The sequence below is a fragment of the Heterodontus francisci genome, chromosome 25 (genome assembly GCF_036365525.1).
Source record: "Heterodontus francisci isolate sHetFra1 chromosome 25, sHetFra1.hap1, whole genome shotgun sequence".
NCBI lineage: Eukaryota > Metazoa > Chordata > Chondrichthyes > Heterodontiformes > Heterodontidae > Heterodontus > Heterodontus francisci.
Window position 1 is genome coordinate 59,998,947 of NC_090395.1, and position 27,257 is coordinate 60,026,203.

Genomic DNA, 27,257 nt, shown 5'->3' on the forward strand with positions numbered 1-27,257 from the left:
GAGTGGTGTTCAGGAATGGTTCCAGTTCCTAAACCGAATGGTGATCTTCACATTTGTGTAGACTTAACTCAACGTAATAAGGCTGTGACAAGAGAAGTTCATCCGATGTCCTCAGTGGATGAAAATTTGGCAAAATTATCAAAAAGTACCATCTTCACAAAGCTTGACGCGAAAAGTGGCTTTTGGCAAGGTCCATTGGATAAGCAGTCAAGGTTATTGACAACCTTCATTACTCCGTTTGGAAGATTTTGTTTTAACCGTCTACCACTCGGTATCACATCAGCATCGGAAATAGTCCAAAGAACTATGTTGAATATTCTACAGGGCCTTGAAGAGGTAATATGCCATATGGACAACATCTTAGTTCACGGTGAGTCTACTGAAGAACATGACCTAAGGGTTAGAGTGGTTTTGAATCGTCTGCATGACAAATGCCTGACACTTAATCAGAAATGTGAGTTTTCAAAAACGTCCATTTGTTTTTTTAGGACGCATTGTCAGCGGTAACGTCATAATAGCAGACCCCCAAAAGAGAGCCCTTAGCAGATTCTCACTTCCTACTTCTCTCCATGCCCCCATGATCTTCAACGGTTTCTTGGCATGGCCAATCAGTTGGCAAAATTCCTACCTAATTTAGCACAAGTTACTGAGCCTTTGCGACAACTATTCAGGGAAGCTCAAGCACTGTGCTGGGATGCACATCAGGATCAAGCATTTCAAAGGATCAAGGAGATGCTGATTTCGCCGGATGTCTTCATGCATTATAACCCTTCACTCCCAACCACAATTGCAGCAGACGCCTCGTCTACAGGGATAGGGACAGTCCTTTTCCAAGAACAATCAGATGACCTGTTTATTACACGCCACAAACATTGTCTGACACTGAGATGAGGTATTTTGTGATAGAGAAAGAAGCTCTCGCAGTCACCTGGGCTTGTGCAAAGTTTTCAGACTATATTATCGGCTTAAAGGTTGTTATAGAGTCAGACCAGAAACCCCTAGTTTTCTTACTTGTCGAAAAGGAACTCGCTAGGATGCCTCTGTGGATCCAGAGATTCCGGTTGAGGCTAATGAGGTTCACATACGAAACAGTATACGTACAGGGCAAGCAACAAATGACAGCAGATGCATTATCCAGAACTACGATTGACCATCCTACTCAACAGGATGTTAACTTTATTGATGAAATTGAGTTATATTCTCAGGTCACTGCATCACAACAACAACAACTGAAGCAGTCATTCGAGTATTACAAGAAATCTTCGCAACACATTGTACACCTGATCAGATAGTGTTCGATAATGGTCCACAATGTGCAAATGACTATTTCACGCACTTTGCGGAAAACTGTGATTTGTACATCTAACAAGTTCCTCTAGGTATACAATCTAATGGAGAAGCTGAGCAAGGAGTCAGAACTAGGCACCTGTTTTACGCCTGCAAAACGTTGCAGCATTATCAAATTTCTAGGCCAGGTTTCCAATGTGCTTCTGTCAGGCACCCACCAAAGAGCCAGAGGAATGAGAAAAAAAAAATCAGCATTGTGGTTCCCATTTTGCTACAGACTGATTCTATTATTGGCCTCAATCTGTTTCCTTTTTGATTGCCCATATTCAAACTGATTATCCAAGTAATGAACAATGTAAAGGTTTCCATCGGAGTTTTATTAAATTACTTCCATTTGTTATTACTACAGAAATAAAATTTAGAATACATCTGCTACGTTCAGTGGATCTGGCATTGCAAACATGACTGGTTGCAGGGTCCAAAATCCCCATAATGCTGCAGTCTTTGTATTTTATATACATCTATTCTGTAGGGATGAATGTAAATCTGGGCCAAACATCTTTAAATAAAACATTTTATTGATTTTCCAGAACACAGAAAGCAGAAATCCCAGAAGAAAACGTTTTTGTTGCATTCCAAGTTTCCATTGTGTAATTCCTGTCTATAAGCACAAGAGCATTTTAAGTATTTCCATAGACTTGTATTACAATGTCTCAGAGACAATCAACTTGCAGGTTATAATTCCATCTAAAGACATGTTTATATTAAAATGAAAGATTTTTTAAAAATGTGAAGTGTTTAAACTTCTGAATCTACCGAGCCATTGCTAGCTTATGCATGACAATGTGCAATTTGGTCTTTTCTTAAGAAGTTATAATCAATCATTCAGTCCACTTGGGTCACCTGGATGTCTGGTGTCCTGAAGAGCCTCAAAAAGGCTTTAAGATTCCACTGGAATTTAGACAGAAAGTTGTTCCAGAAATTTAATTCAGATCAGTTTTCAGGGGCCAAATGGGAGGTTATGGAAGCTCATGGGCCTCAACATTAGAAACACAGTGAGCTGCTGACACCTATCAAGCCTCTAGAGACAGCTCACCCAACTGAAACAGCGGATTTTGGGTCGCTTGCCTTACCAGCACTCAGCTAAGTGCTGAGGAGAGGGGAGAGAAGTGTGAGGACAGCAGATGGTGCTTGATTGTTGCCCCAGGATTGCTGTGGAATTAAACTTACTTTAGTGTGGCTTCTGGGTAGGCCACATCCAGCCCTAGAAAGTTCCACTTGGGCTGCCCAATTTCCCTGAGGAGTCGTAAATTAGGTATTTGACCTCTTTCATGTTAATGAGTGGCTTGATGCCAGTTTTTGTCAGTTGTCTCAGATGCCTGAAAAAAAAAGTTCAACCCAATTTTGGCTCAGATGTTTTAGGTATCCTTTTTTTTTTGCGAGGAGCAGCTTTGACAGAACGAGGTGCGGAGCGAACTTACAGCTGAGAAGTCAATTTCAGTAAGTTACAAGTTAATCCCCTTTTGTTTCGGAGGACCAGGGGACTGCTGGGTAAGGGAAAACTATTTATTTGGGCAGTTTTAAAATCTTTTTCTTTTTGCGAGGAGCAGCTTTGACAGAACGAGGTGCGGAGCGAACTTACAGCTGAGCGGTCAATTTCAGTAAGTTACAAGTTAATCCCCTTTTGTTTCGGAGGACCAGGGGACTGCTGGGTAAGGGAAAACTATTTATTTGTGTCCCTGCTGACTGCATCTGCGGGAAGTGCACCCAACTCCAGCTCCTCGCAGACCGCGTTAGGGAACTGGAGCTGGAGCTGGATGAACTTCGGATCATTCGGGAGGCGGAGGGGATTATTGACAGGAGTTATAGGGAGGCAGTCACACCTCAGGTAAAAGAAGTAGGTAGATGGGTTACCGTCAGGGGAAGGAAAGGGAACCAGCAGGCAAGTGCAGGGATCCCCTGTGGCCGTTTCCCTCAACAACAGGTATACCGTTTTGGATACTGTTGAGGGGGACGACTTACCAGGGGTAAGCAATGGGGTGCAGGTCTCTGGCACAGAGTCTGTCCCTGTTGCTCAGAAGGGAAAGGGGAAGAGGAGCAGAGCATTAGTCATTGGGGACTCCATAGTTAGGGGAACAGATAGGAGGTTCTGTGGGAACGAGAGAGACTCACGGTTGGTGTGTTGCCTCCCAGGTGCCAGGGTACGTGATGTCTCTGATCGTGTTTTTGGGATCCTTAAGGGGGAGGGGGAGCACCCCCAAGTCGTGGTCCACATAGGCACCAACGACATAGGTAGGAAGAGAGATGGGGATTTAAGGCAGAAATTCAGGGAGCTAGGGTGGAAGCTTAGAGCGAGAACAACCAGAGTTGTTATCTCTGGGTTGTTGCCCGTGCCACGTGCTAGCGAAGAGAGGAATAGGGAGAGAGAGGAGTTGAACACGTGGCTGCAGGGATGGTGTAGGAGGGAGGGTTTTGGTTTCCTGGATAATTGGGGCTCTTTCTGGGGTAGGTGGGACCTCTACAAACAGGATGGTCTTCACCTGAACCAGAGGGGTACCAATATCCTGGGGGGGAGATTTGTTAGTGCTCTTCGGGGGGGTTTAAACTAAATCAGCAGGGGAATGGGAACCTAAATTGTAGTTCCAGTGTACAGGCTGTTGAGAATAGTGAGGTAGGGGATAAGGTTACAGGGACGCAAGAGGGCACTGGCAAGCAAGAACTTGGTTTAAAGTGTGTCTACTTCAACGCCAGGAGCATCCGGAATAAGGTGGGTGAGCTTGCAGCATGGGTTGGTACCTGGGATCCTGATGTTGTGGCCATTTCAGAGACATGGGTAGAGCAGGGGCAGGAATGGATGTTGCAGGTTCCGGGATTTAGATGTTTCAGTAAGAACAGAGAAGAGGGTAAAAGAGGGGGGGGGGTGTGGCATTGTTAATCAAGGAAAGTATTACAGCGGCAGAAAGGACGTTTGAGGACTCGTCTACTGAGGTAGTATGGGCCGAGGTTAGAAACAGGAGAGGAGAGGTCACCCTGTTGGGAGTTTTCTATAGACCTCCGAATAGTTCCAGAGATGTAGAGGAAAGGATAGCGAAGATGATTCTCGACAGGAGCGAGAGTAACAGGGTAGTGGTTATGGGGGACTTTAAATACTATAGTTCGAGTACTTTAGATGGGTCTGTTTTTGTCCAGTGTGTGCAGGAGGGTTTTCTGACACAGTATGTGGACAGGCCAACCAGGGGCGATGCCACATTGGATTTGGTACTGGGTAATGAACCCGGCCAGGTGTTCGATTTAGATGTAGGTGAGCACTTTGGCGATAGTGATCACAATTCGGTTAGGTTTACCTTAGCGATGGGCAGGGACAGGTATATACCGCAGGGCAAGAATTATAGCTGGGGGAAAGGAAATTATGACGCGATTAGGCAAGATTTAGGATGTGTAGGATGGGGAAGGAAACTGCAGGGGATGGGCACAAACAAAATGTGGAGCTTATTCAAGGAGCAGCTAATGCGTGTCATTGATAAGTATGTACCTGTCAGGCAGGGAGGAAGTTGTCGAGCGAGGGAGCCGTGGTTTACTCAAGAAGTTGAAGCGCTTGTCAAGAGGAAGAGGGCGGCTTATGTTAGGATGAGACGGGAAGGCTCAGTTAGGGCGCTTGAGAGTTACAAGCTAGCCAGGAAGGATCTAAAGGGAGGGCTAGGAAGAGCAAGGAGAGGACACGAGAAGTCATTGGCGGATAGGATCAAAGAAAACCCTAAGGCTTTCTATAGGTATATCAGGAATAAAAGAATGATAAGAGTTAGAACAGGGCCAATCAAGGATAGTAGTGGGAAGTTGTGTGTGGAATCAGAGGAGATAGGGGAAGCGTTAAATGAATATTTTTCGTCAGTATTTACAGTAGAGAAAGAAAATGTTGTCGAGGAGATTACTGAGATACAGCCTACTAGGCTAGATGGGATTGAGATTCACAAGGAGGAGGTGTTAGCAATTTTGGAAAGAGTGAAAATAGATAAGTCCCGTGGGCCAGATGGGATTTATCCTAGGATTCTCTGGGAAGCCAGGGAGGAGATTGCAGAGCCGTTGTTGTTGATCTTTATGTCGTCATTGTCGACAGGAGTAGTGCCGGAGGACTGGAGGATAGCAAATGTTGTCCCCTTGTTCAAGAAGGGGAGTAGAGACAGCCCTGGTAATTATAGACCTGTGAGCCTTACTTCGGTTGTGGGTAAAATGTTGGAAAGGATTATAAGAGATAGGATTTATAATCATCTTGAAAAGAATAAGTTCATTTGTGATAGTCAGCACGGTTTTGTGAAAGGTAGGTCGTGCCTCACAAACCTTATTGAGTTTTTCGAGAAGGTGACCAAACAGGTGGATGAGGGTAAAGCCGTGGATGTGGTGTATATGGATTTCAGTAAGGCGTTTGATAAGGTTCCCCACGGTAGGCTATTGCAGAAAATACGTAAGTATGGGGTTGAAGGTGATTTAGAGCTTTGGATCAGAAATTGGCTAGCTGAAAGAAGACAGAGGGTGGTGGTTGATGGCAAATGTTCATCCTGGAGTTTAGTTACTAGTGGTGTACCGCAAGGTTCTGTTTTGGGGCCACTGCTGTTTGTCATTTTTATAAATGACCTGGATGAGGGTGTAGAAGGGTGGGTTAGTAAATTTGCGGATGACACGAAGGTCGGTGGAGTTGTGGATAGTGTCGAAGGGTGTTGTAGGGTACAGAGGGACATAGATAGGCTGCAGAGCTGGGCTGAGAGATGGCAAATGGAGTTTAATGCGGAGAAGTGTGAGGTGATTCACTTTGGAAGGAGTAACAGCAATGCAGAGTACTGGGCTAATGGGAAGATTCTTGGTAGTGTAGATGAGCAGAGAGATCTTGGTGTCCAGGTACATAAATCCCTGAAAGTTGCTACCCAGGTTAATAGGGCTGTTAAGAAGGCATATGGTGTGTTAGCTTTTATTAGTAGGGGGATCGAGTTTCGGAGCCACGAGGTCATGATGCAGCTGTACAAAACTCTGGTGAGGCCGCACCTTGAGTATTGCGTGCAGTTCTGGTCACCGCATTATAGGAAGGATGTGGAAGCTTTGGAAAGGGTGCAGAGGAGATTTACTAGGATGTTGCCTGGTATGGAAGGAAGGTCTTACGAGGAAAGGCTGAGGGACTTGGGGTTGTTTTCGTTAGAGAGAAGGAGGAGGAGAGGTGACTTAATAGAGACATATAAGATAATCAGAGGGTTCGATAGGGTGGATAGTGAGAGTCTTTTTCCTCGGATGATGATGGCAAACACGAGGGGACATAGCTTTAAGTTGAGGGGTGAAAGATATAGGACAGATGTCAGAGGTAGTTTCTTTACGCAGAGAGTAGTAGGGGCGTGGAACGCCCTGCCTGCAGCAGTAGTAGACTCGCTAACTTTAAGGGCATTTAAGTGGTCATTGGATAGACATATGGATGAAAATGGAATAGTGTAGGTCAGATGGTCGGCGCAACATCGAGGGCCGAAGGGCCTGTACTGCGCTGTAATGTTCTAATTCTAATTGGCAAACATAGGAACATAAGGTCCAATTTCAAACCCTATAATATCCAGTAATGAATTTGTAGTCCTCTTTGGTTGGCAGATTCACTGAATTTCAAGACTAGTCCAGGGCCTTAATTTTTACTTCTGGGCAGAAATGCAGCAAAGCGAGTGGCAAGCTCATCCAGGAAGGCTCAGCTGATTATAATGGCTGGGCCTCATTTGCATGCCACTTGTTGATCTCCCAATCAAGTCATTTGGGAAGTTGGCAGCAAGCAGCTGCCTGGCTATTAAAATCAGCAGCCCTCAGGAACCAAATGGAGGCTAAAATAAATGGATAGCCAGGGCTTGGGTAGAATCCTATTTTGGGATGGGGGAATCTCAGAGCAAGGAAGGCCCAAGGTTTCCTTGTGGGGCCAGGAGAAGCACTATAGTAAACTGCGTACAGCTCATTTGACTCCCTTTGATATCGAAAATCATTTATTAATTCACAACCTGTATTTTGATTTGGTAAGTGTGTTTATCCATTTAAACACAGAGAGAGTGAGAGTGAGAGTGAGAGAGAGTCATTTAGTAAGATATTTGGGATAAAAAAAAAGTGCACTCCAGATCACGCGATCTGGCTAACAGAATTTGAAAGCCCATTTTGTGTAATAATCCAAAAATGAGAAACAAATATAAAATTTGATCAAGTACACAGGAAATTAAGAAAACAGTTTCTTCTACAAATGAAAACCCAGTTAAAAAGAAAATTAGGTCAGTCACACTGTACAGCTACACAGATTATCCTTTCAGATGGGGAAAAAGCACAGAAGAGCGTGTCTGAGGCGACCACTGGAGCTCCAAGTTAGAGACCTGAATTTAGCTCATGTCCTAACTATATTAGCATACGGAGTTAATTTATCACACCTAATTTCCCTTCTTTCTTAAGATCAAGTAATAATTTGACATAAATGAATTAGTAACTTGTACTTGTAGATACTGAAAATGTACGAAGTTTTACTGCACAATAGATTGTAGAATGCGTATTTTTACCAGATCAATTGGTTTAATGTATTGCATTACAAAAATTCATACTTGGCCTCATTTTAAGGTGTGCAGAGAATACACAAGGTATGATGTGCAGACTAATCATTTTGAAAGGGCCATAGTTATCTTCAAAAATTAGTCATGAGTTTTATATGGTATATAAATGGTAATGCAATTCACATTGTTCAAATGCTCTTGCAATGCAAATGACACACAGTTGTACATCTCAAAAGGACTACTTTTCTGGAATCTATTTAAAAAATCTTCCCTCATACACAAATTTGTTTCAAACAGGATTTAAATGAGGCCCAGGAGTTAAAATAGCTCAGGACTAATTTCTGGAACAGCGGATGAGTTTCCAAATCACTTCACTGCTCAACCACCAAAAACCTACCCAGAATGTTTTTTGGTAGCTGCCACAGATCAAGCATGCCAATCTTGTTAAACCTATTGCTGCAAACACAATGACCTTTGCAGTATCCTACAAAAGCTGTTTTTTGCCTGGATGAAACAAGATGTTGCTGTTATACATAACCAAAAAGGTCCATTAAAATTGAAACACATCAAATTTCTGAGTCATTTATGCTTCCAACAGGAAATTTAACAACAATGCCAGCCCATTGTGTATGATATTATTGAAATTAGTGGTCAAAAAGCTGTATTATTGTTTCATATAGTAATTTTTTTTACTGCATTGTTTTACTGTAAAACTCATTTTTTTCCAGTCTGTAAATTACAGTGATGCAGCTTTTTTGAGATGTAAAAACACATAACACTAGCTTTCTATAATATCCCAGCATAATATATCAAGCTTATATCGAGAATAACGAGTTCCAATTTCCACTGGAATGTTAAGTTACAAGATTTCATCTGGACTTTTACTTTGCGGATGCACCTTCACTACTAGAATAACTTTGCCAAAACCATAGTAAGTATGAACTTCAGCTACAGAATTTCATATGGCTAATAGCAATGTCTCCATTCCCAACTTTGTGTATAGTTTTATATGTATTGCATTATGTGTATTGTGTATAATCTGATACATCAGAATTGTTCATAACTTTCAGGAAATATATTTATTTTTTATATTTTGAGAAGGCACAACAGCAGCATTATACTGACTTATTCACAGTGTACATTAAAGGGCAGAAATCTAGCTTGATTTGACGAATCTAATCCCTCCATCTCCTCAAATCAATCATTCTGGTTGCCCTCTTCTAAAGTCCTGCTCAGGTCAGGAAAAAAAACCCGACCCGAACCCGACAGAACTACAACGGACCCGAGCCTGACCAGGCCCGAGTCACTCCATTTTTTCCCGCGCCCAACCCGACCCAACCACCAGAATGTTCACTTTATCTACCTTCACATTCCAAATCTGCAGGAAACTGCAGCATGAGCGCGATGACGTCATAGAGACGCTCACTCGCTCCCTGTGCAGTCTCAGTTTCCCTTCTTGATGTCCCAGACTCCCAGCTCAGGTAGGCTTTTCAACTTTTGACAACTACCAGCAGAGCAAAATGCAATACTTACTGCGTGTGTCTGACCCGACCACAGCCCGAAAGCTGGACCCAGAAGAGCGACCTGACCCAACCCAAACCCAGGGATCAGGTCAGGTAGCAGGCCTTTACTCTCTTCTGTATGCTTTCAATAGCTGCAATATCATTTTTGTACTGTAACATGCAGCAGAGCATACAATATTCCAAGTGCAGTCACACCAATGATTTATAAAATGGCAGGATTACCTCACCATTTCAACTCAGTAGCCCTGGGGTCAGCATTTTGGAGTCTGCCAAGTTCTCCTGGTAGGCCAGCATAAAGGGAGATGTGCCACATCCTCAACTGCAACACAGATACTCATCAGGCTGTTCCTGCACCCCCAGATCCAGTCATTTACCGCACACCTGACCACCATACATCTAAAATGGTTGCACGTGTACCAAAGATGTGTGGTAGCCATGCAGTCTCATCAGACTGGGTGACTAGGAAAGAGTTTATTTTTAAATATAAAAACACAGAGGGAGTAGTTCATCCCCATTCTGTACATCAGGAAGATGGAAAGACAATATAATCAGATTGGTCTTCTGTTGGCAGGGCGCTTCCCATGTAGCTTTGAAAAGTGACCATTAATGATATCTTCTGGATTTTCTCAAGGAAGTTCTTTACTGAAATATGATGCTTAATGCTAGGAAGCCAAATATTTGAGAGGACTACATCATTTGATGTTTGGTGGTCTCATGGTCCATGTTACTATTCTCATTGTTTGATTTAATTGTACATCAACTTGTTTTGTGGGGTAAAATGTTGATATGTTTTTGTCATGCATCCTGTGATTACTCTTTGGGGCAAATTAAAGCAGCAAACAGCAGACTTAATCTGAACAGCCCAGATCCTGTTACAGTGGGACTGGAGAAGTTAACATTAGTTCTTCCATTTTATTCTTTAACTTAATGTCAAGTGGCCATCAGCTGCAAAGCACTCAGTAATAGAGAACCTCGTGGCCTGTTAAAGTTGATATCAGTCTCCAAGACATTGATGTGGAATCCTTCCTTATTGGTAGGCTTCATCAGAGTCTATGACATTATTAGCTGCATCTTCAAGTGATTTATACTCTTTCAAAATGGAAAAATATTATAATGTGGATCACTTAAAAAATGTAATAAGATTCCTAAAAAATCTTGCTTAACCACTACTAATTCAGTTAAGATTTGTAGCCTGTACATAATTCATGTTACGACCAGGTGAGGAAGGGGTCTCAGGCCCTTTCTCTGGTTTGGCCGTAACAGGGTTTATCTTTTAAAACACAGTGATTTTAGCTTACCACCTCAGTGAAGTCTTTCTCACTTCACTCTCATTACAATTGCAAATGAACCAATCAGGCAGGTTTTCTTAGGTTTAAACAAGAAAGATGCAAGTTTCTTAGCCTCTTATCACTCCAACCCAGTTAAAATTACTAAAATACGCGACGCAACCATGCTCGCATGCATATGAACGGCACACACACCCAAATAGATACAGAGGGAAAGAAAGAATTGTGGGGGTGAGGGATGAAGTAGAGTTGGCTATAAATGGAATACAGGCATTGATGTAACGTCCTTGATCGAAGTTAAGGTCTGAGAGTCCTCGCTGGGGCCACATTCACAATTCCAGACTTGTTTCTCTAGTACCAGAAGGCCGATGAGGGGCTTTGTCTGTAGTCTTGAAGTCTAAGCTTCCACTGTGGGTTCCCTGGGACTTTGCTGGAGAGAGAGAGAAAAAGAGAGAGAGAGAGAGTGTGAGAGAGTGTGAGAGAGAAAAAGTGAGAGTGAGAGAGTGTGAGAGAGAAAAAGTGAGAGTGAGAGAGAGTGAGAGAGAAAAAGTGAGAGTGAGAGAGAGTGAGAGAGAAAAAGTGAGAGTGAGAGAGAGAGAGAGTGAGAGAGAGAGAAAGCGAGAGAGAGAAAGCGAGAGCGAGAGAGCGCGGGAGAGAGAGCGCGGGAGAGAGAGAGGGAGGATGTCCCACCTCAATGAGCTGCCAGCCAATCAGTGGGCCGACAGCTCTTAGTCCCAGCAGCGCCACCGGGAGCGCTGGCCACTGCTGGGACTGCTGAACACATGGAGCTGGGAAGACAGGTAGGTTTTGGTTGCCTTGCCAGAGGGTAATCGGTCAGGCCCTGGCGAGGCATGGGTGGTCGGTTGGGGGAGCAGGCGTGTTGGGTGCTGGGGGTGGTTGGGGTAGTGGGAGCGGCCCTCCATCGGGCACTCTGTACCTGATGAGTAGGGCCTCCCGCCCCGGGACAATCGCAGCCGCCTGGTTTTCACAGGCGGCTTTTCTCGGCTCCAGTACGCCCACTTGCCATGCGTAAAATCCACGTGAAGATGGGCGAAGGCCCTTAAGTGGCCACGTAAGGGCCTTGATTGGCCTGGGGCAGGTGGGCCATTTTTCGCACCCCCCATCCCTGCCCTACGTAAAAGGGGGGAGGAGGCAGGTTTCTCAACAAAAAAAAGTGCTAAATTTGAAAAACTTCATTTAACTCCAGAATTGATGAGTACTCGTCAGATCATTCTTCTTACTGTGCAATTCTGGCATAAACAGCATTTTATTCATCCAGATCCCATTCTTTACAAAATAGGATTCTACTGCTCTATTGGTATTATTCTGGAAAAATACTTTTACAACCTGCAAAAGCTAATCAGCAACTACAGAAGAAGTGTAGTTTATGGACAACATGGACACTTTCTAAACTGGAACAAATTAAAAGCAGACTTTTTTCTTGTAATATATCTTTGTAAAACTACTCATGGTGCAGAAAAACTTAAATAGCATATAAATCCAGAAAAATCTCCAAAATTAAATAAAAAACAGTTTCAATCACTTCTACTTGTCTAATACTCATTTCACAGGACTAAGACCATGCTGAACTGGACCAAAGCCAGACATTCTTTGTTGCATTAATGATCAATGGATTGGTTAATGAGAAGAAAAGTTTCCACGGAAGGAATACATTTTCTTTTCACTGAAAATCATGTGTTGGCTGACATCATTGACCATTACAGTGCTGATCAAATATAGTCAGTCTAACTGCATAAATTTTAAATTTTACTTGGATTATGACCAACAGTGTATGTAACGATACTTGCTTTTTAAATACTAAATGCAAAACTTATCCCAACAAAAAGAAACAAAAAATATGACAGCTCTTATTTTATATTGTCTATGTTAACACTGCAGTCAATGCAGAGCCCATTTAAAAATAATTAGTAGCATTTAATATTTCCAAGGACTGAATATAGGTAACTGTTCGGTCTGCTCTTCTGAATCATTTAAAATATCAGTGATCAGATGCCAGTAATGATGTTCCATGTGTCCGAGTAAGTATTGTAGATCTCTACATTCTATACTCCTCAGCAATGCCAACATGCTGTATAAGTATTGTTCCCTGAACACAATTTTTCAAACTGTTCTTTTCATCAACACACAACAGCACCCAGTTAGAAAGGGTGTGATTCTCTCAATGTATTTGCATATAGTTGGAATCCTTGATTTCGGAACTATCAGCTTATGGTATCTGCTGTCATTTAGACACTAGACCCTTGTGACACATTTGGTGTGTAGCTGAAACTTGATTCACAGTTTCTTTAAAAGAGTACAATGATAAAGGTAATGTTTTTTTTTAAATCACAATACCCACAAGAGTCCCTTGAAGAAGAGTGTTTTATCCTATTGTTTGTCATCAACACCAACAAATAATATTAAAAGTGGTATTTTTGTGATATCTCCTCATCATCTGAGAGACAAGCAATGTCCACAACATTGGAAAATACAATCTCATATATATAAATGGTTAGCCAGCACCTGAAAGAGAAAGGCAGTTAATAATGTGGGGGGGGGGGGTCTTCTTTACAAACTCTTCCACTTGATGCATTAATCTGTCTCATAATGCAGACAGATATAGACAGAACTGGAAAGTGAGTGGATAAACAAACTGTATTTTTAATGCTGTAAAGAACAAGTCAATGGGTTGGTCAGGAAACAGTAAAAGTTATATTGGCCACCCGTGTCTATTTCAAAAGAATACAAAGTTCTCCTTGTTATAAGAGTTCTTTTTTTTTGTAAAATATGTTTAAGGAATAATCGTTGAATTATGGACATTGATTCATCTGGGATCTTAAGGAGATGCTGAACTTTTGTGTTTTTTAAAAAGTCACTAGAAGGTTCCTGGATTTGGCTTGTAAACAAGCTCTTACTGGTGACTTGGGGAGATGTTTACAAAGAAGTGACACGTCAAGATTTATAGAGGTCAGGAGGCTTGACTTCTGGAATGTTTTTGTTTCAATTTGAATTGTTACAAAAGACAATTGTTTTTTGTCTGCCAATAAGATCCAGCTCATCTCTCTCTCTCTTGAAAAGAAACCCAGCATACAGTGTGTCAGTTTCCTATTTCCAACTGTATTTGAACAAACCCTGCATACCAAATGTGTGGGAACTGAAACCCTTGTTGCTGCATTTCTGCTGTAAGACCTGTCTGAAGCCTCTGTAGCTGCATTTCTTGAAAAGCCTACCCAAACCGATCTTCAACATCACCTGGAAAGAACTGTTCGAGGAAAATCCCAGTGACAGCCGTCTATATGCATTTGGGATGCCAAACCAAAACAATGGACATCTTTCCATTTTTCTTCTTCAAGTATGAGCAAGTATTCAGCTGAAGTGGGGATTTTTCTTTTTTTTTTTAAAAACCCAGCACTTTAAATAAAAATCCCTTTTATTTTTCCAGTTAACCGATGTATGGCTCTGTCTGTGTATGAGGGGCTAAGATAAATAAGGGGCTTTAATATTTCAATCTGTGTGCGTATGCTTTACTTCATATTTGGTTAAGACTTGATTATAAACTGATAATTTTCTTATTTATTAAATAAACCTGGTCGGTGTGTTTTATTCTGGGATAAAAATAGAGTCTATGATTGACTGTATCAGTAAGTGGGAAAAAATTTAAATATATGCTGTGACCCATGGAGAAGTGGAACTAGAATAAACAGTGCACTCCTCCAGCCTTGGTCATAACATATAACTGGGGGCTCTTGCCAGGATAAGCCCAATGCCGATGACGTATAATTGTAAGTGGGGTAATAATAATTGTGTCAGGCAAACCTCACTTGCCAAGACCGAGGCATACATTATTTCGCCACATGAACATTAAAACTTTAAAAATTGCAATCTCTGACTGGAAGGACATTTGCATAGTACCAGACAACATGGAAAGAAAGGGAGCCAGAACCCTTTTCCTCCAACATACAGAAGTGGTCAGAGCAGTTTTGGGTCACATGACTGACTAGCTGTTGTAGAGTGTTTGAATTCCCAACAAATGAATTGCCAGGCAGACAAAGCCGGGTGCTCACGGAGTAAACACCTCTCCTGGAACTGAAGCAAGAATTACAGTCTCTCCTGTCTGCCTGCTTCATCTCTTTCCACGGAACTGAATCTTGTGAAAACACATGAAACTAAAAGAGAGAAAGATTTCCTACGTGAACAAGGTTTAAGACTAATACTGGGCCCCAATGAACCGCAAGACCATATCTTCACTCAAGGACTACAGCAAGCTCGAGAAACAGTAAAAAGATATTGACTCAAACTGTTCTACTTATCTTTTCTTCTGTTCTTTTCTATTCCTATCTGCATGTTTTTATCGCGTGTGCATGCTAGATTAGATTAGATTAGATTAGAGATACAGCACTGAAACAGGCCCTTCAGCCCACCGAGTCTGTGCCGACCATCAACCACCCATTTATACTAATCCTACACTAATCCCATATTCCTACCAAACATCGCCACCTGTCCCTATATTTCCCTACCACCTACCTATACTAGTGACAATTTATAATGGCCAATTTACCTATCAACCTGCAAGTCTTTTGGCTTGTGGGAGGAAACCGGAGCACCCGGAGAAAACCCACGCAGACACAGGGAGAACTTGCAAACTCCACACAGGCAGTACCCAGAATCGAACCCGGGTCCCTGGAGCTGTGAGGCTGCAGTGCTAACCACTGCGCCACTGTGCCGCTAGCGTGAGCGCGTTGTATATCCGTAGACGTGAACTGTTTTAGAGTTTAATTTTTAAGGTTTTAATAAATTTCCTCCTTCTGCTTTAAACCAAAGAAAGCCTGTTTGTGCGTAGTTTTATGCCTTATAATTGGAAACTGTAAACAAGGATTCACACAAAAGGGGAGCTTTCAACACAGTAGGCTGAATTTTATTGGGGCGCTGCCATCCGCCACGGCGCCCTTTGAACTCAGTACAGCGCCCGCCGCAGAACTCCCGTGATATTACACGCGGGGGCTCATTAGCATGGCTGCGCCAAGCCTCCCACCCCAATATTACGTGGGGAGAGGCAGGACATTCGGTGCAGTGAGGAACCCTTTGACAGCTGTGCAGCAGGTGCTGTGGCCCTATTTTAAGCGCCCCAGCACCTGCTTCCTGACAGCTGACAAAGAATACTTACCTGACTGAAGAGTGGGGCTGCTGTCAATCTGGCAGCAAAGCAGAAAGTGCTGCAGAAATCCAGCAGGTCAGACAGCATCTGTGGAGAGACGCAGAGTCAACTTGTCCAAATTCACAGAGCTGAAAGTTAACTCTGCTTCTCTCTCCACAGATGCTGCCTGACCTGCTGAGTTACCCCAGCACTTTCCGCTTTGCTGCCACGTACTTACCCTGCTGTGTCCCAGTGTCCTGTGAAGTTGCAATCCTCTTCTTCCATCAAGTGTAACATTCCTTCTTGTAGGCGTGCTGCACCTGGGTGAATAATCTTAAATTTGCACATTCCAGGACGTGAGACTTAAATACACCATAAAAGGTATAACAGAGGGTTACAGAGAATACACTGACACAAATAGGAATGCATGAGTGTCACAGCAATGTAAATACGTCTTTCATTAAATGTTCTTCACCAACATGTGTGTCCTTTTCTCTGTGCAAATGATGTGTGCCAGCATGTAGCGCCAATGTCACATCCCTTTGCACCGTTGGCCCTTCAGAAGAGCCAACGTATGCAATATCATTGCCATGCCACAATTACACATGAGCGTCTTCACGGATGCAGTGACATGGACATTGGCTCAGTCAGCTGCTGCCTCTAATGGCTTACACAGGGATGCTGCAGATGTGGACTGGTGCACAGCAGGTGAGCGAGAGTGATGTGTGGCTTGCAGAGCTCGTGTCGGTTCCTACGGAGCAGACAGTCTTTGTTTGATATGCCACTTCCGTACATCCCTACCTCACTGCTAGCCCTGCGTGCAAAGCCTGGGTGCCATCTGCCCTCCCATGCGTCTTTCATATTGTAGGTCCTCAGCATCCGCATAGTCCGAGGGAGGAATCCTGTTGACGTCTCTCATCATGCCAGGCCTATTGGGTGCGTAGTTGTGCAGAGCAGCAAAGGAAGGAGCTGGCCTTTTTGGCCCATCGTACAGGGCATCACCCTATCCATACAGGCACTAGAGGCACGCTTTCAGCATGCCGATCTCCTGCTCATTGGCAGCTCATGTAGCTCAGTGGTTGGCATTGTATCTCTCCACTGCAGCAGTGGTGGAGTCTCTCACCGGTGTCGGGAGCCATGTCTGCAAAGGATAGCCCTTATCTCCAAGAAGCCACACCTTCATCTGAGCCAGCTCAGTGAACAGCAGTGGTAGCCGGGACTGACGCAAGACCCAGGTGTCATGGCAGCTGCCTGAGAAGCGGTCATACATTCGCTGCAAGCATTGCAGTGTTCACATACCAGCTTCACCTAGATTAAGAGGGCTCCTTTAATGGTGACATCTGCAGTTGGTAGCCTGGCAGTAGACTTGATGGCCACATGAGTGCAGTCTATAAACATTAGAATCTATGGTTCTCTGGCAATGGTGCCAGAACCAATGGCCCTCTGGGCCTGGCTGTGAGGGTCCGTCCTGAAGCGGACATCCTCACTGGCCCTCCGATGCAGGGCATTGGTGACCTCCCTAATGCAGCAGTGCACTGCTGACTGTGTGACCCCACAAAGGTCTCTGGTGGGCCCCTAAAAGGCTGCAGAGGCGTCAGCCTTGAGAACAACTGCCACTATGAGGAACAAAGGCATGGGATGTCCACCGGAGCTACAGGTCATCCTTGAGCAGGGCACAGAGATGTGTCACCACACTCTCTATATGCGCAATCTCCTCTGACACTGGTGCTCTGACATCAGATGGCAAATCATGTGAGGCCTGTAGATGCACGGCAACTGTAATGGCGGTCTCCCCTTGAGGGCTGCTGCTCACGACTGTGGGCCTCTACATGGATCACACCTGCCTGTTGATATTGCCTCTGGCGCATACAGATCCTCACGTGCAGAGGATCACACAATGTGGTATCAGCCATACCTAGTTCCATGTGATAAATAAAGTTGAACCGTGCATGTATTTGAAGATTCCTAACAGGGCATGGATTGGTGTTGACGGGTACATCAGATGCTTTCCTAGATCAACTATGTGGCGTGCCATGGCATTGTCCATCTTGGCCAACACACAGAGTGGCACAACATGACACATCAAGATCCTACCAGCTGAATCGATTGTCCCCATCATCCATAAAACCTTAATGCTCCTGCCCTTTCTGGCACCCTCCCCACACATAGGGTGCCTAGTGTGCCATTGCCCCCTCACAAACACAGAGTGTACATGGTTAACGAAGGGATGATACAGGGTACCTCACTTCATGGCAGCAAAGCTTTCCCTCCAATAAGCCCAGACGCCCTCCCTTTCAGAATGCAGAGTGTGACCCCTGTGTATCATGCCACCCAAACCCCCCCATACCCCCCCCTTTAGGAATGCAGAGTTAGACCCCTGCATATCCCCCCTCCCTTTAAGAATGCACAGTTAGACCCCTGTGTATCCCCCCTCCCTTCCATAATGCAGAGTGGGGACCCGCCGGCATTTTAGATCATGAACGGGGCAGCATGTGACGGCCGCCCATTAAATGAAAAATCTGGCAGTGTCAGTGCAGAGGCGGCGGGCTGCATAAACAGCATAGGTAAGTAATCGTTACCATACGTTGATTGTGGTGCCGTCATACGAGGAAAGATTGGATAGGCTAGGCTTGTATCCGATGGAATTTAGAAGAGTAAGAGGCGACTTGATTGAAACAGATAAGATCCTGAGGGGTCTTGACAGGGTGGATGTGGAAAGGATGTTTCCCCTTCTGGGAGAATCTTGAACTAGGGGTCACTATTTAAAAATAAGGGGTTGCTCATTTAAGACAGAGATGAGAAATTTTTTCTCTCAGAGGGTAGTGAGTCTTTGGAATTCTCTTCCTCAAAGGCAGTGGAAGGAGAGTCTTTCAATATTTTTAAGGCAGAGGTAGATAGATTCTTGATAAGCAAGGGGATGGAAGGTTATCGGGGGTAGGTGGAAATGTGGAGTAATCAGTTCAGCCATGAACTTATTGAATGGCGGAGCAGGCTTGAGGGGTCAAGTGGCCTACTCCTGCTCCTAATTCGTATGTTTGTATGTTCAAGATTGAATCTCTCTTGACTGATTGTTTGCTGGAATTCGAAGTAAAGTGTCAACTGAGAGACTGTCGGGTTTAAAATTCAAGTTGACCTATTGCTGTGCTCATCGTTGAAAGGACTGTTTGATGCCTGCCACAGCCGAAGTATTTTGAATGCCTATCAAGAACAGAGTATTTCATCAAATCCGCATGGAGACTTCAAGTAGCATTTGGTTATTTTCACATTAGAATATCTCACCCATTAGGAATGTAACCCACAAAGACTTACTTATTTATTTATTCTTAAGAAACAGCTATTTTTTTTTTAAAAGACTGTGATTTTTGAATGTCTGTGTGTGACTGGGGGTGTCAGATTAAAATAAGATTTATAAGGTCTTTAGAGATAGATTTCTCTTAGTGTTTAAGATTTAGTTTTAATAAATAGTTAATTCGTTGTTGTCTAAAGATACATGGTTTGGTCTGTTTTATTCTGGGAGTTACTAGAGTGTTTAATTTAGCTGTTTTTCTGGTTGGGTGGGAAAACTTTAATAATATTCTGCGACCTATGGAGTGATGGGACTGAATTGATGGTGCATTGCTCCCACCTCGGTCGTAACAAAGGCTATTATATTAAAATGGGGTTCTTATGAGGAAGTGGAGACCTCCTCACAGACCTGCGGACGAAGAATGGACGGTAGTTCACCAGAAAGTGGTACCACCAAAGTATTGCTGGGCCCTATTAAAGATAGCGCAGGAAATTCCTATAGCGGGATAGGTGGGGATCCGGAAGACCCAATTACGGACAAGTCAACAGGACGTGGTGCAGTTTTGTAAAACATGCCATGTGTGTCAGAATATGGGAAAACGGCAACCTGCCATAAAACCATCACCTCTAATTCTCTTACCAGTTTTTGGGGAACCATTTAGTAGGGTGTTGGTACTGTGTAGGACCTTTACCGAAAACAAAAGCAGGCCACCAATATATACTCACCATCAAGGATATGGCTACTCAGTTCCCAGAGGCCATTCCCTTGAGAACAATTTCTGCTAAGGTAGTGGTAGAGGCGTTGACCCAGTTCTTCACTCGATATGGATTACCAATTGCGATTCAGTCGGATCAAAGTTCCAATTTCATGTTTAAAATTTTCCAGGAAGTTATAGGTAATTTGGGTATAACACAGTTAAAGTCTTCAACATACCATCCACAGACACAGGGAGCTTTTGAAAAGTACCATCAGACCCTGAAAATGATGATCGGGGCATAGTGTCATGAGTATCCCTATGATTGGGATAAAGGGCTAGAATTTCTTTTGTTTGCCACTAGGGATTCACCTAGTCTGAGTCTACAGGCTTTCGTCCTTTTGAATTAGTTTACGGACATGAGATAAGAAGTCCTCTAAAACTAATTAAGGAAAGGTTTTAGAACAGAGGGACCATATCCTCTGTGCTAGATTATGTATCAGTGTTCCAGGAACAGCTCACAAGAGCTGGCAAAGTGGCTCAGGAACACCTTAATGCTTCCCAAACAACTATGAAGAAATGGGCAGAAAAGCATGCCAAGACCCAGACATTTCAACCAGGTGATGAAGTGTTAGTATTACTACCTTGCAGGGTAAACTGCTGAAAGCACGATTCAGTGGTCCATATAAAGTGGTCAAGAGAATTGATGAAGTAAATTATTTGATTGGCACCCCAGATTGCCAAAAAAAGAATCGACCGTGTTATATAAATATGTTAAAACAATATTGTCGCCAGGAGGAGGAAAGGCAAGCACAGGTATGTCAGGTAGTAAGGACAGTGAAGAATGAAAGAGATAGGTGAGGATGAGGCAGAAGGAGGCCAAGACAATTCTTAATTGAATGTCCTACTACCTGCTTAGCCAATTCTGAACTGCTAGGGACATTGGACACTATGCTTTCATATTTAGATGCAGAACAGTGGGCAGCACAGTGGCGCAGTGGTTAGCACCGCAGCCTCACAGCTCCAGCAACCCAGGTTTGGTTCTGGGTACTACCTATGCGGAGTTCGCACAGTGACCTGTGACCGCGTAGGTTTCCGCTGGGTGCTCCAGTTTCCTCCCACAGCCAAAGACTTGCAGGTTGATAGGTAAATTGGCCATGGTAAATTGCCCCTAGTGTAGGTAGGTGGTTGGAGAATGGTGGGGAAGTGGTAGGGAATATGGGATTAATGTAGGATTAGTATAAATGGGTGGTTGTTGGTCAGCACAGACTCAGTGGGCCAAGGGGCCTGTTTCAGTGCTGTATCTCTCTCGATGACTCTAACAACGAGAAGACCTAACAAGGCTACTCACAGCATTTAAAAGAGTCTGTAGGGATAAGCCAGGATGTACAACCTTAGCCACACATGATGTGGATGTAGGGGAATCCTTTCCTATAAAACAGCATGCTTACTGCTTAAATCCAGAGAAACAGACACAGATAAAAGCAGAAGTCCAATACATCAAATTAAAATTTAAACAAATGTCATTATGATTTCATCCTCAGGACACATCTTCTAGCAGCTAGTTTAGAACAGTATTAAAGGAGATTCTTACCTGCCTGCTATTTAGGCTAGAATTGGTGTCTGACATAAAAAGAAATGAAAGGCATTTATATGGCACTTTCCAAGCACTTTACAGCCAATTAAGTACTTTTGAAGTTTAGTCACTGTTGCAAGGTAGAAAACATGGCAGCCAATTTGTGGACAGCAAGCACCCAAAAACAACAATGTGATAAATGACCAGATAATCTTTTTTGTTATGTTGATTGAAGGATAAACATTGGCCAGAACATCAGGGATAACTCTCTTACTCTTCAAGATAGTGTCATAGGATCTTTTACATGGACCTGAAAGGACAGATGGGGACCTCAGTTTAATGTCTCTTCAAAAGACAGCACCTCTGACAGTCCAGCACTCCTTCAGTACTGCACTGGAGTGTCAGCCTTGTGACTCAGAGATGAGGGTGATACCAACTGAGCCACAGCTGACACACAACACACATAGATGAAGAAATAGGGAGAAAAGTACAGTGTTACCCCAAAAGTAGTAATATTCTACATGGTAAATCTCTGGCTAGTGCTACACATTTTCCAAAATTGTAACCTAGACTCTACAACCAATGGGACTCAGCTTTTTTAAATCTCATGTTATTAATGATCATTTGTATACAATGAGTCTGACATGAGCAGTTAGCAGCTCATCTGGTAGAGGAGGGAAATCAAACAAGAACTTGTGCCAAAACATACAGCTCCAATTAGGGAAATAACTTGCAGGGCTCTTCAATACTGAGAAAATACCAGACAAAGCAGAACCCACATTAGCATAAATGGAGAACCTCACTAAAAACCAACAACTGAAAATTCCACCAAGTATTTCTGCATTTTTTTCTTGTGACAGAAAAACTCAAGTGGGGTTTCCCTTTATAACAGAGGATGACCAGAATGTTGTGGTGCATTCCATCCTCTGAACAGAAAATGCAGTGCTATTTCCATCATGTTAATTTCTGTTTCACAGAATCACAGAATTCGGCCCATCGAGCCTGCACCGATGCATTAAAGACACCTGACCTGTCTACCTAATCCCATTTGCCAGAACTTGGCCCATAGCCTTGTAGTTATGACGTGCCAAGTGCTCATCCAGGTACTTTTTAAAGGATGTGAGGCAACCCGCCTCTACCACCCTCCCAGGCAGGGCATTCCAGACCGTCACCACCCTCTGGGTAAAAAAGTTCTTCCTCAAATCCCCCTTAAACCTCCCACCCCTCACCTTAAACTTGTGATCCCTCGTAACTGACCCTTCAACTAAGGGGAACAGCTGCTCCCTATCCAACCTGTCCATGCCCCTCATAATCTTGTACACCTAGATCAGGTCACCCCTCAGTCTTCTCTGCTCCAGTGAAAACAACCCAAGCCTATCCAATCTCTCTTCATAGTTTCTAAAAAATGATTCCCCTTCTCTTATTAGTACAGTTTGTTGAAGGCAAGGATATTCAACAAAAACAATGCACTGCCCGTCTGAAATATGAAAAGACAACACATTATATTTCCAAGTTTAAAAACCTTGGTCCAGTAAAATACCTCTCTTCCTGTTAAATGGTGCAAAGCCAAATGGCAAATCTTTTGTTCTCTCTGATCTGACTTTAGGAAACAGCTTCCTACATTACAACAGTGACTAAATAAGTACTTCATTGACTCGCATTTATATAGTGCTTTATAGTCATTCTTTTGTTCTTTTCCCCATTACTACTGGTTTGATTTGTAACTGCAAAACTATTAAAGGCCTAGCAACAAAACACAGATCTAGCACTTTTCTTCTAAATTGCCGTGACCCCAAAACTAGCAAAAGTGAATGCAGAATGTGTTATCACTGTTTAAACACACAAATAAACAAACAACAATTTATCTTGGAGCATAGGAACAGAGGTAGGCCATTTAGTCCCTCCAGCCTGTTCCGCCATTCAGTGAAATCAAGGCTGATCTGCAACCTAACTCCAATTACCCGTCATTGTCCATGTCCCTTAATACCTTTGATTAATTAAAACCTATCAATTCTGGTTTTAAATTTGACAACTGATCTAGCGTCAATCGTCATTTTCAGAAGAGTTCCAAACATCTATCACCAGTATTTCCTAACTTCACTCCTGAAAAGGTCTAGCTACATAATGTCCTCTAGTCTTGAACTTCCCAACCAGTGGAGATAGTTTCTCGCTATCTACCCTAACTGTTCCCCTTAATATCTTGAAACTCTCAATTAAATCATTCCTTAACCTTCTAAATTCCAGGGAATTCAACCCTAGTTTGTTTAATCTCTCCTCATAATGTAATGCTTGGAATCCAACCGGAATATAGATTAGTGCCTTTGATGTGGAAAAAACATCCCAAAGAACTAATGAACGGTCACAGACCTGAAAGGTTACCTCTGTTTCTCTCTCCACAGATACTGCCTGACTTGCTGAGTATTTCCAGTACTTTGTTTTATTTCAGATTTCCAGCATCTGCAGTATTTTGCTTTTATTCCAAAGGACTTCAGAGGTTTAAGGAAAAATAGATATTCAGCCAAAGAAGGAGGTATTAAAAGTAGTGATCATTGGTCAAATAGGTAGCTTTTAAAAATGGCCTTAAAAGGTAGAAGGAGCAAGAGTGGCAGAGGGGTTTAATGTCAGACTCCCACTGCAAGTGATGCGGCGAAGGGAGAAACTGATATGTAAAGAGGGCTGAGTCAGAGGAATGGGGGGTTTAAGAAGGTGGGGTTTTAATGCTGGAGAAGACTCCAGAAGTAGGGCTTTTAAGACTACAGAAGGATTTCAACAGAAAGATGAAAATTTACCATTTTACATACTGGAGGACTAGAAACCAATGAAGGTCAGTGAGGGTGGGGGTGATGGTCATGGAATTGAACAGCAAAGTTTTGATTAAGGTGGTGTTTATGTTGGCTGGAAGAAGGGAAGCTGGCCAGGAGAATACTGAATAATTGAAATTGAAGATTACAAAGGCTCGGAGGAGGTTTTCAGTGGCCAGAGACAGAATGTTACAGAATGTAAAGGAAAGAGGGACATCAGCTCTGCTTGGGGTCCGATTCAGTTTAAGAAAATGGCTTGGATCTTTCTAATGTTTAGCTGGAGGAAATTGCAGCTAATTAAATACTGGATGCCAGACAGAGGAGTGAAACCAAGCAAGGGCATTCCCACTTGGCTTGACAACAAAGATGAGCCTTCGGATGAGGATGGTGTGGTCAACCGTGTCAAAGGCTGCAGAGAGCTCAAGGAGGAAAGAAGGTATAATGTACCATGGTTACAGTCATGCAATTTTGGCACATTTTCCCCTTCATTGCCATATTTCATGGTCCTATTGCATCTAAATGTTATGCAGGCATTTTGGCGACACTCAAATACTGATTTGGGACCATATACACATACACTATAGTGATAGTTAAATGCTTGAAACCAGAAGCAAGATACAGTTCAATGGTTTTGGAGACATAACATGCATTTAAAAAATACCTAAAGCTAATTAACTTTCCCTCCCTGGTGTACTTTATTCATATAGAATCTGAGATTCATAAACATTCACAAAGCAAAATACTCTGGATGCAGGAAATATGAAATAAAAACTGAAAATACTTGAAATACTCAGCAGATCAGGCAGCATCAATGGAGAGAGAAACAGAGTTAACATTTCAGTTCGATGACCTTTCGCCAGAACACGTAGCAAGATGGGCCGAAAGGCATCCTTCTGTGCTTTAAGATTCTATGATTAGCTCTGGGCCACAATTCAACATAAGATTATTTAGTTTCAGTTCATTCGGAGTTTTAGCTTTTAGAAAATTTTCTGTATTTCTCTATTCAGTTCTCTAATCCTAATTTAGTACATTCCTCATTAGCAATATTGTCATGCAGGCCCTCACCTGCCAAGAATGAGGCACATTAATTTCACCACATGGACATTAAACTTCAAATTATTGCTGGGAAGAATAGAAGGCCTGTTACAAGGAATTGCCAGGCCCCTGGCCGGAATGACATTTTTGCATATTAGCAAATATTATTGGAACAAAGGAGCTATCCCCTGCTCTCAATACACAGAACAGACCTGGTCAAACCAGTCAGTCACGTGAACATCCTACTAGGCAAATTGGGGAGTTTCAAATTGTAGAGAGAGTGTTTGAACTAGCAGAAAGCTCTTGGCTCCTGGATTGAAAAAAGAGCCTCTCCTGTCTGCTCCCATCTCTTTCTCGCGGAACTCCAAAACCCACTGAAGACACATGAACCCCCAAGAGAGAAAAGTCTCCTACGGTGAACAAGGTTTAAGAATACTGGGCCCCAATGAAAAGCAAGACCATATCTTCAATCAAGGACTCTACAACGAGCTCGAAGCACAATAACAAAAATCCCTCCTCAGAGATTGCCACTTCATTTTTTCTTCTGCTCTTTTCTGTCCCTATCTGCATGTCTGTTTCACGTATGCATGCTAGTGTGGGTGCGTCATGTGTCCACAGACGTTAACCAAATTAGAGTTTAAGTTTTAATAAATTTCACTTTTCTTCTTTAAACCTAAGAAAGCTTGTTTGTGCTCGTTTCTTTGCCTTATAATTGGAAAGCGGTGAACAAGGATTCACCAAGGAGAAGGTCAAAACACAGTGTGTTTAAAATTAAACCCTGTTACAATAAGACCAGGTGAAGGCTGAGAGGGACCCCGAGACACCTTTCTCACCTGGTCGTAATAATATAAATAATCCCTAATGAAGAAGAGATAGACATATTTAGAAAACTGAAAAATTAATGGGTGGAGGTAAGAGTGAATTTACAAATGTTAACTGGCATTATCAGAAACAATTCCTTCTAAAATAAACTCTGTATTTAAGAATAATCAAGTCTTGACAGTACACTGTCAAAGCCAGACAGCATTATGCGCACTTTAGGAAAGATGTGAAGGCATTGCAGAGAGTACAGAAAATTTTCACAAGAATGGTTCCAGGCACGAGGAACTTCTGTTATGAAGACAGATTGGAGAAGTTGGGACTGTTTTCCTTTGAGGCTGAGAGGTGATTTAATAGAGGTATTCAAAATCATGAGGGGTCTGGACAGAGTAGATAGGGAAAAACAGTTCCCACTTGTGAAAGGTTCAAGAACCAGAGGGCACAGATTTAAAGTGATTGGCAAAAGAAGCAAAAGCAACATGAGGAAAAACTTCTTCATGCAGTGAGTAGTTAGGATCTGGAATGCACTGCCTGAGAGTGTGGTGGAGCCAAGTTCAATCGAGGCATTTAAAAGAGAATTAGGCTGTTATCTGAAAATGAAGAATGTGCAAGGTTACGGGGAGAAGGTGGAGGAATGGCATTAGGTGGATTGCTCATTTAGAGAGCCAGTGCAGACACGATGGGCCGAATAGCCTTTCTCTGCATTGTAACAATTCTGTGATTATAATGTGGGGTCAGTCTCTAAGGAAACCAGTGTAATACCAAAATGCCTTCAGCACAGTATCTATGTCATGGGTGTAGTAAAGCATACAGTCTGTAGATGATCCATTTACTCTTACTGTCTGCATATTAATGTTTCGGTAACTATTTCTAACTACTTACTACATATGATTCCTTTTTCCTCCTGGCCGTCAGCCTGTATTTTCTTCCCATTATTGTAACCTTTTGTCAAACTTTATCCAGCTATGAGACATTTCATCCATTTTTTGACAAAGATGGGAAGGGAGAGTGGAGGAAGTGCCCATACTAAATTTCCAGTCAAAATCATCAGAAAAATAAGTGAAAATATAAAATTGCTAATGTCAAAAATAGATATTTTGAGTATAAAAAAGTAGGGAAGTTTTACTGCATCCGTAACCTTGGTGAGACCACATCTGGTGTACTGTGTACAGTTTTGGTCTCCTTGTTTGAAAAAGGATATAATTGCAGTAGAAGCAGTTCAAAGAAGGCTTACTCGACTAATTCTGGGGAGGAAGGGCTTATCTTATGACGAA

At 42.8% G+C, this 27,257-nt stretch overlaps 1 protein-coding gene across 1 annotated transcript in view; it reads right to left on the reverse strand.

Annotated features, from left to right (window-relative positions):
• Positions 1-27,257, reverse strand: part of LOC137383907 (ras association domain-containing protein 5-like) — a 155,570-nt gene that overhangs the window by 100,912 nt on the left and 27,401 nt on the right. The gene's annotated exons all lie outside the window — the stretch shown is intronic.